We start from the raw sequence: 13,396 nt of genomic DNA on the forward strand, positions 1-13,396 counted from the left end.
GAGCGCCCACTCAGGCCTTACACTCACAAATCCACGTCACATAATGGCCGTTAGCTAGTTTGATCAGAACAAAGCGCACACATACCCATAAATCGAGCGAAATCATCCTGTGTTTATTTCTATGTAAATTTCCCCTTTGTTATCTCCTCTGCACAATGATTTCACCACTCCAAACGAATTTCAACTTTATTTCGTAGTAATAAAGCTTGAAATTTAAGTGGGGACGTGGGCGATATTTCATGAAAATATGTTTTGTTTGCTGCGCGAACTTTTTTGAAAAATTGGAATGTATTAAAAAATTGGATGAGAGCGTTATCAATTTGGGTTAATATCTGGTGTTTTTTTGCAGTCATTTTTTTTCTGTAATTTGCTTATCGGCTACATTCAGGCCAATTCACCGTACACCACAGACAAGACATCCTCCAGACTGAGCATAGTAGCGTTACCCCCTCTGCCACAAATATACGGTAGTTTTACTCCATTTTCGAGTCAAAGTGTCTTTGTGTGACGTCCGTGTCTTTGAACGGACCAATCACGGCACGGGACTCGCTCACCTCGTCCCCCGCACCAGTATTTTTGGCAGCATCGGTTTCATGAAATAATTGCTCTAAACTCCGTCTAGAGGATTCGTAGTATATGCCGTACACTGAATGATGTCAATCAGTAACCAACCATGCCTTTCGATCTTACTTGTCCATAATTATGTTAGCGCGAGCGGGACGCAGGATAGTTAAATTACATTATTCAGAGCATACTGAGGGCCTACCGCGAGCCACCTTCGACGTATTACCTCTCTGTCGCACTTGTAAATTTGTACGTAAGTGTAAGTGTGGCAACACGTCAAAAGTGGTTCGCGATAGGCCCTCTGATGACAGTGTACGTTTGAATTGGCCGGATCGTATCTAGTAGAATGGTAAAGCCGGGTAAAAAGGTATGTAGCGTAAACTCTTCATAGATTGTATAACTGAGAAATCATGATTATTGTTTCATTTTTAATCGCAAAATATTTTAAAACCCCTCTTTTTAGGGTTCCGTAGCCAAATGGAAAAAAACGGAACCCTTATGGATTCTTCATGTCTGTCTGTCTGTCTGTCTGTCCGTCCGTATGTCACAACCACTTTTTTCCGAAACTCTTAGAACTAATACTGTTGAAACTTGGTAAGTCGATGTATTCTGTAAACCGCATTAAGATTTAGACAAAAAAAAAATTTTTTTCATCAGACTCATACGTGTGGCCCTATGGATAGGTCTTCAAAAATGATATTGAGGTTTCTAATATCATTTTTTTCTAAACTGCCGCGAGAGACACTTCCAAAGTGGTAAAATATGTGCCCCCCCCCCCCCTGTAACTTCTAAAATAAGAGAATGATAAAACTAAAAAAATATATGATGTACATTACCATGCAAACATCCACGGAAAATTGGTTTGAACGAGATCTAGTAAGTAGTTTTTTTTAATACGTCATAAGTCCCCTAAATACGGAACCCTTCATGGGCGAGTCCGACTCGCACTTGGCCGCTTTATTTTCCTCTAAAGTCGTTTTCACACAGTCCGATCCCATATCGGACGTCGGATACGACTACAAAGAAGCTAGTATTTTCTCTAAAGGGGCCCACTGATTAACAGTCCGCCGTACGTTATCGGCCCGTCAGTTGTTCGGAACTGTCAACTTTTTGATCTAACTGACAGGCCGATACCGTCCGGCGGACTGTTAATCAGTGGGCGTCTTAATAGTTTTTATTATACTGCCAAAACTAGAAATATGGCTCTCAATAGAATAATAAACAACGATTGTCAAACCCCGAACTATCTAAAGTACCATTAAAAACACCAGAACCAAGATACAGAGGCGTATAAATCAGTTTTTTACGTGTCTCTAAGACCCCTTTGCTTTCCGATTTAAAAAAGTCAAATTCTCTTTACAACCCATACTCACTTACGCTCTTTTACTTTTGAACAGTGTTACACCTTTTCTAATCGCTCAATCAAACGTGAACCTTGTTGCTTTATTATTTAGATTGAAAATCATTTGATACCGGTTTGAAAATAGCGGTGTAGTGGGATTTCGGCAAAACTCTTTTGATGACACAAATAATAATGGCGATTTCGTCTTAAGTGATTGTGACTGGAAATATTACAGGTTTTTAGGGTTCCGTAGCCAAATGGCAAAAAACGGAACCCTTATGGATTCGTCATGTCTGTCTGTCTGTCTGTCTGTCCGTCCGTATGTCCACTTTTTTCCGAAACTATAAAAACTATACTGTTGAAACTTGGTAAGTAGATGTATTCTGCGAACCGCATTAAGATTCTCACACAAAAATAGAAATAATAAAATAATTTTTGGGGGTTCCCCATACTTAGAACAGAAACTCAATTTTTGTTTTTCTTCAAACCCATACGTATGGGGTATCTATGGATAGGTCTTCAAAAATGATAAGCGGCCAAGTGCGAGTCGGACTCGCCCATGAAGGGTTCCGTATTTAGGGGATTTATGACGTATTAAAAAAAAACTACTTACTAGATCTCGTTCAAACCAATTTTCGGTGGAAGTTTGCATGGTAATGTACATCATATATTTTTTTTAGTTTTATCATTCTCTTATTTTAGAAGTTACGGGGGGGGGGGACACATATTTTACCACTTTGGAAGTGTCTCTCGCGCAAACTCTTCAGTTTAGAAAAAAATGATATTAGAAACCTCGAATTTAAACTGTTGCTACCATTGCTAACATTGAATAATTTTACGGTTTAGACTCACTTATTTTAAGTCACTCGCGCGACATGTTTCGGAGAGCCTAGGTCTCCTTTCTCAAGCACTAACAGTGCGAGCAGCGTTCACGACGGCCGTGTATCGCGTACTAACATGTCGCGCGAGTGACTTAAAATAAGTGAGTCTAAACCGTAACATTATTCAATATTAGAAACCTCAATATCATTTTTGAAGACCTATCCATGGAAACCCCACACGTCTGGGTTGGATGAAAAAAAAATTTTTGAGTTTCAGTTCTAAGTATGGGGAACCCCCAAAATGTATTGTTTTTTTTTATTTTCTTAATGCGGTTCGCAGAATACATCTACTTACCAAGTTTCAACAGTATAGTTCTTATAGTTTGGAAAAAAGTGGCTGTGACATACGGACGGACAGACAGACAGACATGACGAATCCATAAGGGTTCCGTTTTTTGCCATTTGGCTACGGAACCCTAAAAATATGTTATTTAAAAATAGAAAAGTGTAAATGATAAATTACATTATAAGCACAATAGCAACAAATCGTTTTCAAAATTACAATTGTAACCAAACCCAATTTTGTATATAATAATCCACTCAAACGCAAAAGAAGGTAACTCTATTTTCACTTTTTTCTATCACTAACGTTTTTCACATAACGGGGGATCTAGGGATCGAATCAAAATATTTTTTTTAAATAATAAGTAAGTGTTTTTAAGTAGTCACACCAAAATATATAAATTATAAATTGAAATAGATATCATATCATAAAGAAAAAAAAATGACAAAAAGAATAAGAAGTCTAGTGAAGTCTATTTCATGTTTTCGCTTCTTTCTTGCCTAGGCATTAAGTTTTAATTTCTCAAAATCTTCTTAAAATTAACCAAAACCAATATGGCCCCCAAACTCAAAGAACGTCTAATACTCTTTTTTCAGGACATTCCAGCCATTTTTGGTCCAGATTGACACGAGCCAAACACGCGCCTTTAATCTCGGCAATAAATTTCTTTTATCTCCCGCCCCGGGCCGCAAGACGTTTTCTTACGGGAATTCTTTCGGAAAAGGCCGGTATAGCGATTAACTCGGTTGTAATGAAAAAAAGCTTTTTTGCCGACCGGGTGAGAATTTTCTTTGCTGTTTGAGTAGACAAAGCAATATGAGGTTTCGAAAATCGATGAGTGACACTTTTTTTTTGTTTTTATGGTCATTTATTATAAATACTATTGTTTCGGTTTCAAAATTATTTAATACTTGTCCAAGTTTCCCTTGCATTCCGCCTTCATATTATAAGGTAGTTATTCTTCCTGCGGCGGTAGCACGGTCGCATTTTTATCGCTTGTCACCATGCCTGTTCTGTGTTCTAAAAAGTATGTAAGTGCGAAAAGGACGGGCATAGTGACAGGCGATAAAAATGGAACCATGATGTGCCCGCTCACTCATAAACTGTCAAGGTTTCGATAAGTATCGAGATTAACAGGAAACACTCAGTTTTATCGCATCATCTTTTAATCGAGACACATCTGGTTAGCGAGAATGTGTCGAGCTTGTAATGCAATTTAAAATTAACCGTTAATTTCGTAATATGGAAAGAAGGGGATTTATAACATGTTTATAAAAGAAAAAATATCATGAATGATTCACAAAATCAGTAACATGTACAGTCAGCAACAAATAGCATCTATGCAAGAGTGATATAGAGGTTAGATAACAACATTTCGACTCTCTCGTATGCGGAAAACCCTTAGTGGACGCTCGAAGCGGAGCGTTCGGCGGGCCGTGCAGCGTGGCGTCGAGCTCCCAAGGGATTTGAGCAGCGTGCACTAAGGCCGCTCCTATACGTTTGCATTTGTTTAACATGCACGCCGCACGCCCCACCCCGCTGCACGCCCAACTCGACAGATTGTGACTGATTGTTCCCTATTATTGAAAATTCATTTTGGCACATTGCTAGTAGCAGACTCCTACAAATATACTATAATTATAATTTTAATTCCATCACCTGTATACAGGAAAGCTGACCCAATTCAATATGCCATCAATTTATTTCCGAATAAAAAATGGAAAATTGTTATCATTCTCCCGATTTTTATGCATATAAAGTATGTTTCATTTAAATTGGAAACTCGTCAAGGGATATCTGGTTCACAATTTTATTTCACTGCACTTATAGCTCGTGCTTAGTTTATTTTGACCTCTGTACGAATAGTAACTAAATGTAATCAGGGGTCAGCTTTTAACTGGTTATAATCGAAGTGGTTAAAAAGCTTTGTAAATAGTCCCACCAGAGTGACATCCCTTTGAGGCACAAATTTTAATTAAAATGTTTTTACTGAACACACTTTTTTTTTTAAGTTTTGGGTTATGCGGTTTTGGTATGGGGATTGTCAGTGACACTTTTGAAGTACAGTTAGTTATTTAAATAAAATAAATAAATACATAAAAATAAATAAATAAATATTATAGGACATTCTATAAGCTCAAGAAGGCTTGCGTTGCCGGTACTCAGACAACGATATATATGATTTATATACAAATACATAGGGGAAACTGGGGAGGGTTGATCACCCCTTTTGTTTTTAGCATACATTTTCTTAACTATTTGTAGTATTGAAAAACTTTATAGACCATACGATTCAGAATTTATCTCTTCATTAATAGTTTGAATTAGAACAGATTTGTGCAATAAATTAGATCATTATTTAATGAAAACCCATACTGTTGACTTTTACCATGTGTCCCCTATGTAAGGGAGACTTGTTTACCCCTGGTCGGGAGCCTTGATCCTAGGGGGATCAAGTGACCCTGGTTCTTGGGACACATGGTAAACAGATTTTTACCATGTCTCCCCATACCAGATTCTCATTGATTATATAACTAGGATCGCTATTAGCAATGCATCTATAATTTGTAAAATACACAGCAAACATATTTAAATTGCATCTTCCATGCTTTGAAGTTGTATTTCCGGTAATCAGATGTCTAAGCCGAAGGGATCAAGTCTTCCAGATTTGGGGACACTTGGTAAAAAGATTTTAGGCGGCAATGTCATATTTCGAGGGTAGTATCTACATTAATTTATTCACTTTATCTACAGAAAATTAATATATGAAGATATCCAACACATATTAATCCATAATCTTATACTTTAAAAAAACAATGTAATCGTATTATCCATAAAACAACATAAAATAGGGAATCAATTTTTGAACAAAAAAAAATTAAAAAAAAAACAAAAATCTAAGTTATTAACATAACATTTCTTATAACAAGCTAAATTTTTTAAAGTTATTATGAAGGTATTTTTTAGCGTCAGATACCTACAGCAATTTTAAATTTTTTACCTATCTCTGGTCGTTATTGTTTACTATAATAAATAATTTTAGAAATTTACTGCTCACGTTTCGAGGACGGTGTTTGAGCTGCATAATCCTAAAATCCTTTCTATGGACCGTCGGTTCTATAGTACATAAGGTCGGAAAGCCATTGAAATATCATTTCATCCATAAAAACAAATATCGCCGGTTGAAAACCAAATATCGTTATAAGTGTTGTTTGTCGACCGAGTAACATCCCCTGTGTGTAAAACGTTTAACTTGATAAACAAGACCAATGGCGGCAATGGTTGATGGCGGGTAGTTCGTAAAATGTTGATGTCAACTTTAGTTAGTCTTTTCAAAGGCCACGGGGATAATTCTGTTTTCGGAGTTCGGAGTCGGTTGTATAATTAAAAACTGAATTATACGCCATTAAATCCCGTTTTAATAAACAATAATGAGTCAAAAACCTTGAAAGTTTAAATCAGTGTTTCTCTGGTCGTACTTTTGCGGCATGATTTACTAAAGAAAAGAAAATATTTATGATAGCTCTATGAATCATTTTGTAAGTAAATTTATTACAATGTATATACTTGATCGCTTTGGGGGTGACATGATCCCGGAATCATATCTCCCCTGAAGAAAAAGACAAACTCTCCCCATACATAGTAAGATTATAAAACGTGCCGTACTCGAAACGTGTGTTCGCGTATATCAATGTAATCCAAGTTAATCATCACTTCAATAAACAACAAATAAAATTAGCACACTCACTAACATCATTTCCATCTCATATTATAAAATAAATCCAGTTAAAGCTTACCGAAAATGTAATATAGTACGCAGAAAATCTTTCACCGTCCGCCATTTATGAACCACTGACTTTTCCGATACAGTGCCATGACAGAACGTGAAGTTAGGAACGAATGAATGAGTGTTACCAGTGCAAAAAAATGTATCTCGTTTGGTTTGATTAAAAATGAAGTTTACCAAGTGTCCCCTAGGGATCGACCCTCCCCACCCTCACCTACATACAAAGAAAACATCCAAGACTCAGGAAGAAATATCTGTGCTCATCAAACAAATAAATTCCCTTACCGGGATTCGAACCCAGGACCGCGGCTTCACAGGCAGGGTTACCCACTAGGCCAGACCAGTCGTCTTCAAGTCGTTTATGTTTTCATTTTAGCGTTTCGGCTTGTATCCTAGTGAACTTTGGCGACTTAATCCTAAGAATTGGCACAGGAGCTAGTTTTTACGAAAGTGACTGCCTGATCTTCAAAATCTGAGGAAAAACTAGAGATTGCTGGTAAATATCTATTCAAACACAAACTTGTCGCGTTTGCCCCATCTCCCCTATCACATTCTCAAACCAGAGATAACCAACCCGAAACAGAATTAACACGTCGAAACCTCAAACCACAGACAAGACATACTCCAAACTGAGCATAGTAGCGCTACCCCCTCTGCCACAAATATACGGTAGTTTTACTCCATTTTCGAGTCAAAGTGTCTTTGTGTGACGTCCGTGTCTTTGAACGGACTAATCACGGCACGGTACCCGCTCACCTCGTCCCCCGCACCCCAGTATTTTTGGCAGCATCGGTTTCATGAAATAATTGCTCTAAACTCCGTCTAGAGTATTCCTAGTCTATGCCTCAAACCAATAGATAAGCGATCGTCAACCATTTGTCGCCGCTAATAATACTTCAGCTCGGACATTGACGAATGAACCGAACGTTGCCAGATGTCAGTAAGTCGGGGCAATATTTTCTTTCGCCAGGGGTAGACAACTGGCGTGACGAAGCTCGATTTTTATATACTTGAGGGAATTATCGGTCGGTGATGGGTTAAGCTGGCAATTACAGTGGAGAGCTCTGAAGGTTTATTTTCTATAGACACGTTCTAGTTAGGTATTTATTTTAGCCTATGAGACTTCACTTTTATATATGTATACCTTAATTAGAAAACAATTTCCTTTACCAAGGTACTAAGGGCCCGATTCGGATTTTGAACTAGACATCTATTAGATGTCTATTAGACATCACCAAGATACGATAACGATATTTTTAAGATCTAGCCTGTCAAATTTGACATGCCCGCGATTCTGGAGATACTCTTGAACGATTTCACTTCACTTCACTTCACTCTTTTGTCTATGGCTACCGCGCAGTTAAGCACAATTCTGCCAAAATCGAGTAACGAGCTTCGCACGGCTGACAAGAGGGTAGGTTACAAGAGTACCGAAAGACAACATGAAACTGGGTAATACCTGGAACAAAATACGACATACACAATTTAACATTTACCACCACCAATTTAGAACCAATTTGTCGGAACGTTGAAATACATAGATATGTTTCATATGTACATATATATCTCTAACTTGGACATTTATAGATTTATGTTGTTTTTAGCCATGAATTTGCTTACGACGCACATAAGTTTTTTATTATTAGTTAGATATAGAAGGGAAGCCATGTTAGTAGGCAACGGCACATTAAGTTTCGGTAGATTAGAATATAGATTTGGGGGGGTTTGTTGTTAAGCGGACAATTAAAGAAAATATGGTCGATATTACCAACCTCGTTACCACAATCGCACATGGGAGAATCTTTCTTTTTAAATTCATATAACTGCTCGGACGAACAGACGCGACCTAACCTGAGTCTAATGATAATACTAGTGTGTCTTTTGGAAAGAGATCTATTTTTGAAGAACCATGGACGGGATGGGATAGATGGTTGAATTTCTGAAAAGAAGCATTTCTTAGCCCGGGACCAGCGGAGGGACCACTTTTTCCTCGTGTAGTTAAAAGGGATACTCAGAACATCCGGTGGGTATATTTTGAAGAAGGAGTCATCGCCATCAAGGACAGCCTCTTTGGCTGCTTTGTCCGCCCTCTCATTACCTACTATTCCCGAGTGGCTAGGGATCCAAACAAAAACTACTTCCAATCCCGCTGAATGGCATTTATACGTAAAATTTTTTAGTTGGCAAATAAGGTAGTTGCATGCAAATTTATTAAAAGGGCGAAGCGAAATGGATTGGAGCGCACTGAGGCAGTCTGAGAAAATAGCAGATTTGGGAAGCTTATGTGTAAGGATGTATTCTAGGGCTTTTAAGAGGGCCAAGCATTCACCGGAAAATACAGATGCTTCGGGAGGAAGTTTAAATTTTACCATGATGTGAGAATTTGCAAGAAGGAAGGCCGCTCCCACGCAGCCCTGGTCCGTTAATTTAGAAGCATCAGTGAAGAAGAGCCGGTAAGCTGGGAAGCGAGTGTGAACAAATTTAGAAAAAATGGAATTAGCCGATGTAGATCCTTTCTCGATGCCAATATTGGTTATCACTGTGGGAGAATGAGTGAGAGCTTCGAAAGGAACGGTGTACATAGGGATAGAAGAAGATTTCATAATGGGAGGTCTGAGGGCAGTTAGTCTCTCCAGGCTGCGAACTAAGTTAGGCTTTTCTTTATTGTGCCAGTATGCTTTACTAGTACAGTATAATGACAGGATATTATTACGATATTTTAACGTAAAAGTGACATTTGTTGCCCGAATTGAGCTTCAAAAGAGAACTAGTTGAAATCTAAACTACAACGTATCTAGTACATATCGTATCGTTCTCTAGTCTAGAACGGATCTTGTTTTCCGAATACCGCGGTAAATCTACCGTTTGAATTAACAAAGTGTGAAAATCAAGTGTTATCCATCCTAGTAAGTTTTTATACCTACATATTTTAATTTTGAACCATAAATTGGAATGGATTACTTTTTTTTAAGGGATGAAACAAACGATAGGTATCTTACTTAATTGGTACATAAAGGTTCTAATAAAATCACGACTAAAATACATATTTTTCATAAAAAGTTGACGCTTTTAGCTGGAACCTCCACACTCTTGTACTGCAAACTCTGTAATCCGATTCTGATTAAAGAATTAGTTACGGTTTTGATCTTATTCTGATAGAACCTTGAATATCGCTCAGGCTGATTGTTGCATGTGACATGAAGTGAAAGTCTTGCGTGAAATGCACGACATACGATCGTCAAGGTCGTATCGAAACCTTAACAAGTTTTTTAATCTGAATCGGGCTCCCGTTCAAATTTAATGCAGTCCGTCTGTATTAATTTTTCAAATGATAATACTAAACGAATTTATTTATAGTGATTTACAAGTGTGAAGCGTAAAATTATTAGTTAATGTTTTAGATTTAAGATAATTTCATCCTTTAATTTAAACACATGTTTTATTTCAAGCCGTTACAAATCAATTTCGAGATATATTGAAAATAAATTTACTTGCCTACTTTATCTACATATATAGTTGGTCAAACCAATTTGTCAGTCAGTAATAACAAGGAAAACTATACTCATCCTTTTCTTTTGGGTGCTAGTACTAGTAGACAACGATAGTATGATTCTCTCTGTCTATGTTTGAAATGAGACAGTCCTTTGACAAACTATAGAACATATACCTATATAGACATGATTAAAATATGTTACTGTGATTGAAGAAATAAGGTATTTGTACATTTAAATGAATAATAGTTAATAGTTTTATATAGAAAAAAAAAAACAGTTTTTATTATCACATTTTAACAAATATATACTTTAAAGTGTAAAAAAATATTTTTTGTCTACTAATTATCATGTTGAATTTTTTTTAAATCATAAATCATAATGTAAGTTATTCAATCTTGTTTCACGCGCGTGAATGCGATATGCCTATATTTATTTATTTTACTGGAAGGGTAATCAATACGATTTTGCGACATTTGTCATTTTTAGGTTATAAAATTTATGACCCTGTATATCCATATTTACCTGTCAGCGTACCCTTCCAGTTTGAAAAATACTATAGGTATTATACAAGATTTTTTCAGTTTACGAAGACACATTCTAACAGATAACTAGTAAAGAATGCCTTCTTCCATACCAGTATTATGAAATATTCATAAAAAAATATACCAACACAATTTTAAAAGTCCTTTACCCTATTTATTGCATTGAATCGATTTATTATAAAACAGAGAAGTGGTGGAAATATAATGTAGTCGTAGACATAGTTATCAGGGCGTAACAATGGTAAGCGATTATTCTATTGTATTTTTCAACACACTTGCTCGTAATGTGGAACTTTTTGAACCGCTTTTAGGCTCATAATCTTAGATACCCGCGTGCTTTATTTATCGAACTAGTGCGGTAATGTATTTAGACATAAAAAACTTTAACTTACTGTTATATCAAGTGTGTTGAAAAACGTCGTATGAAACACGTGTGCTTTGGTCATTACACACACCTTCATCTTGAATCACTCCATTAAAAAAAGATCTTTAAAACTACGCATCAAAATCCGTTGCGTAGTTTTAAAGATCTAAGCATACATACAGACAGCGGGAAGCGACTTTGTTTTATATCTACGTAGTGATAAATGATTTTTATTTAAATTGTGTGCTTTTTTTCAGCTCTTACGACTAGTATTTTTATTATTCCTAAGCTTCATCATTGGCTGCTATGCCTTTGACGATGAAAAACAGTAAGTACCATCCAGTGAATGATGATAATATGCCCGACCTTAATTCAGCTTTAAGGTTTTATAGCCCACTGCTGAGTATATAGGCATCTCTTCGAAATTTTTGTGGTGCGCTCTTATAATTAGTACATTATGATACAAGTGTGTCACGTTGACCTTAATACACGTGGTGATATTTTGTTTGTAATATCGATACGAGTAGGTACATTACGATACAAGTGCGGAAAACATGAAATACGCAACGAGCGGAGATAAATTAAAACACGACCGAAGGGAGTCAGGCGTGACTCGGACTTAGGTAATGTACGGAACCCTTGGAACGCGAGTCCGACTCGCACTTGGCCGGTTTTGTTTAAACCTATAACTCGAATCCTTAAGTTATTTTGTGTATCTGTTAAATAATGATAATTCGCTTATCGCAAGAACTCTAATGTTCCGCGTCTAAAGGGGCCCACTGATTAACAGTCCGCCGGAAGGTATCGGCCTGTCAGTTAGAACAAAAAGTTGACAGTTCCGAACAACTGACAGGCCGATACCGTCCGGCGGACTGTTAATCAGTGGGCCCCTTAAGAAAAGTAATTTAAAAAATACGATTTTATTTTACAGTTTCGATCGTGAATTAGATGCAGTTGCTGACGATAGTGACTATATGAACATGCCTTTAAGTGAAGATGTACATTCGCGTAAAGTAAGTAAAATATCAGCCGGCCTAACCAAGATGACAATCGCTATCGCTTCGACAACGAAACGCTTTGTGTGAAAAAGCGAAAGTGTGTGAAAGAGTGATAGAGATCACTCTTCCATATTAGTGCGAGAGGCAGTTGCGTTTCGATCGCTACGGAGCGTTAGCGATTGGCAGGTTGGCTACGCGGCCAGTTCGGATCAAACCAAGCTAAGGCTGCGTTTCCACCAGAGATGTGCGAAGATGCGTAGCGTGGGATGTCCAGAGTTAGTTTAGCTACGTTATATTTTTAATCACCAGTTTGGCACTGACATAAACGCTATCGAGACCGTAACTTACTTTCTATGCGTCTCGCTCGTACTTAAGAGTTTAAAGTTTAGTGTTCTAATATATTTTGTATTGTTTTCAGGGCAAAAAAATCCCAACCGAGGTCTTGGCTTCTATTCTTGGTAATGGCTAGTTGTCAATGTTAATTATCAAATAAATATCTCAACATCGTGATTTTTTTTATTATTTTAATATCACCCACCAAGTAAAACATTACCTAACGTAATGTAAATACAAAGTTTCAGAGCAATATAGCTAGTCGTTTTAAAATGTGAGCTTAACCACAGAATAAAATAACAGTAGGGTAATTCTTATTCTTATCCTTTTTTGGTGTTACATGTAAGAATAGCATATATTTTTAAGAAAATAAGTAAACTCTATATCAATATACTTAGCAATTTACGTCTAGTTTTAGGTCAACCTAAATGTATTGTCCTAAGAGTATTAACATATTTAAAAAAATTACAAGTGGGAATTTTTTTTTTTTAAGTATGAAGTGATTTTGCAATAATTTATATCAAATATAAAAAACTACACTTCATATAATTTTTAACAACATACATTTTGTGATCAGGATTCGTGTCACCGCTGCGTGTGGTAATAGAGTTAGACCAAGAAAAGTCTGCAGCGATTTTGATAGCCCACGCAGTGCAAGTGTTATTTATACGTCATAATTTCATAGAAGTTTGACGTTTAAAATGACACGTGCACTGCGTGGGCTATCAAATCCGCTGCAGACTTTTCTTGGTCTGACTCTATAAACATGCGGTACTCGGTAGAAAATTATCTTTACTACTGGCAGCCT

At 36.8% G+C, this 13,396-nt stretch overlaps 2 long non-coding RNA genes across 2 annotated transcripts in view; one reads left to right on the top strand and one right to left on the bottom strand.

The window, feature by feature from the left end:
- LOC134658875 (uncharacterized) overlaps positions 1-1,275 on the bottom strand; it is a 397,606-nt gene extending 396,331 nt beyond the window's left edge. The window contains exon 1 of the long non-coding RNA XR_010097752.1: positions 1,199-1,275. This is a non-coding gene — a long non-coding RNA (uncharacterized LOC134658875). The remainder of the gene's footprint in view (positions 1-1,198) is intronic.
- Positions 1-2,687, top strand: part of LOC134658889 (uncharacterized) — a 582,766-nt gene extending 580,079 nt beyond the window's left edge. Inside the window, exon 3 of the long non-coding RNA XR_010097766.1 lies at positions 2,486-2,687. This is a non-coding gene — a long non-coding RNA (uncharacterized LOC134658889). The remainder of the gene's footprint in view (positions 1-2,485) is intronic.
- Positions 2,688-13,396: the final 10,709 nt, after the last annotated feature.

Source organism: Cydia amplana, chromosome 23 (assembly GCF_948474715.1).
Source record: "Cydia amplana chromosome 23, ilCydAmpl1.1, whole genome shotgun sequence".
NCBI lineage: Eukaryota > Metazoa > Arthropoda > Insecta > Lepidoptera > Tortricidae > Cydia > Cydia amplana.